Consider the following 2397-nt stretch of genomic DNA (forward strand, 5'->3'; position numbering starts at 1 on the left):
AAATATATATATATATATATATATATATATATGTATATATATATATATATATATACACACACACATAAACATATAAACAAGTAAATAATAAAATAGTCTGTCGCTTTCTCGTCTGCCTTTTTTTGTTTTGTTGCATTGTCATGGTAATTTGTGCATGTCGTAGCATTTAACTTCATTTTAGTGTGGTACAGTTTGTTCCCCTCTTCCTAAGCATAAAAGATTTTGTTATACTTTTTTTCCCTTCTATTTGGGGCTTACATTTGATAATAAAAGTGTTGTTCATGGGTATTACTCTAGTGATAAGTCAACATTTGGTTAATTTGCCGTCTCTGTTTTTACTGTAACCTTGCTAGTAATCTTGATTTATGGGCTAAAAGCCAGCTGCAATTTTATCCTATTTCCCCGTTCATTCTATTTACCTCCTATTGTTTGTTGTAACTATCTTGTGTGTGCTCCTTTAAAGTGTGCAATGGATCTGCTATTGTATAAAATGTCTACAGGATTTACTGTTCTGGTCTTTAGTTCTTATAACTTGGTAGTAATGTTTTTTTTATTTGTTTTACCGCATGTGAAATTCGTCCAAGTCCTCATGGATTCTACCTTGCATTTTCAAAGGGGTTGGGAAGGCCCCAAAACTACTTTCATCCGAGTCAATTGGTACTAAAATTCAGCGGACATATTTTTGAAGCCAAAATAGCATTAAGAATTGAAGAAAGTCAAATAGATTGGGGTAAAAGGCTCAAATAGATTTTCAGAACTTGTATTTTGTTATTTTGGGCTTAAGCCCGATGTCGCTTTTCTTTATCTATTTTTTATTATTTTGTTTAGTTTAGGACAGGTAAAAATCATATGGGCCTAAGGCCCAAAACAAAAATGCATTCAAATACCGGCCCAAGCGGACAAAAATCGGATTTAGACACAACTCTCTTTCCCTCCCTCTTTTACTTTATCACTTATTTGCTTGTTTATTACCATTAGTCTTAAGGTTGGAATTTCAAATCCCCATAAGACGCCGTCATGTTTAACTGTTTAAATTAAATTGACCGCTTTCAAATAGACTTTAAAAGTACTAATAAATAAAATTTCGCAAGTTAAACAAAATCACTTAGATAATAGGTTAATACTTCACTTTTAACAAATTTTAAATAAATTTTCAAAATTTAAGTTAGACATTTTAACCAAACAAGGTTAGTTATTAGAAAATCGTATTAACGAATATTTTAGGTGCCTTAAAAACCTTCCTAAAATATAAATAAGAATCTCCGAACACCTTTTAAACATTTTCAATCGATTTTCTGTTTAAATCTTTGAAAAACTATGTTTTCTTGATTTTTCTTTAAAAAAATAAGTGGCAACTCTAAAACAAATCTAAAACTAAATAAATTATTTTTCCGAATAAAACAGGATAATTCTTCTTTTTTTTCTTATTGAAATTCTATCTCCACGGTTGAGCCGTGATGAAGTTGGAAAATCTAAGTTGTTTGTCATGCTTAGGATTTCAAAAAAGTTCTTCACCATCCTTTGAGATATTTGTATTGTATTTTTCATCCCTTCTAGATAATTAAACATTGAAAATAAAAATAAAATATAAGTATTACAACAACATATATATCATGTGTAATTCTACAAGTGGGGTCTGAGAAGGGTATCCCTTCCCTGAGAAGGTAGAAATGTTGTTTTTCGATGAAATAAAATATATAAAAATTCATATATGTAAAATAGATAGTATGATATAATTGGAGCCAAAGAGACAACATGTAGTACTAAAATCGAAAGATAAAATATTTGGAAAGCAAAATTCACAATACTAATAAGGAAAAATAAGTAAGGGCGTGTTTTTTGTTTTTTGAAGAATAATCTATTTTTAGAATCCTTTTATTATTTTCAGTATTTGGTTTGAGAGTAGATACATTTTTCTAGAAAAAAAACTTCTTGAAGATTGACAAAAAATATTAACGGACGAGGAAGTATGATGAGATATTTACATGTTAAAGGTGAAAGTGATGATCGAGTTTCGTTAAAGTGTCAATATAATGTTAAAAGTTGAGATGATTGTTAAGGAAAATGATTTTTCTTAAACAATGAGAAATACAACCTTGTTCTTGCGCCTTCGGTTGGAAAACATTTTCCCTAAAAGTTATTTTCAGAGAAGTCAATAAACATCAAAATAAGACTTTTTTAAAAAAAAAAAATTCGAATAATACCAAACACACCCCCTAAAGGAAAAAAGAAAACTTTGAAAATGACATGTTTCAATTAAAAATTGAGAAAATTATAAAGAAAAATGACTTCCCCTAAAAATAACAGAATTGGTCATGTTCTAGGCCATTTCAGAAAAGAAAAACTTATCTTTACTTGACTATGTAGTTTTTTTAAATATATATATATATATATATA

The 2397-nt window shown here is 28.7% G+C and overlaps 1 pseudogene; it reads right to left on the reverse strand.

Moving 5' to 3' along the window:
* The window catches only part of LOC107030314, a 32051-nt pseudogene that overhangs the window by 21311 nt on the left and 8343 nt on the right, over positions 1-2397 (reverse strand).

This window comes from Solanum pennellii, chromosome 9 (genome assembly GCF_001406875.1).
Source record: "Solanum pennellii chromosome 9, SPENNV200".
NCBI lineage: Eukaryota > Viridiplantae > Streptophyta > Magnoliopsida > Solanales > Solanaceae > Solanum > Solanum pennellii.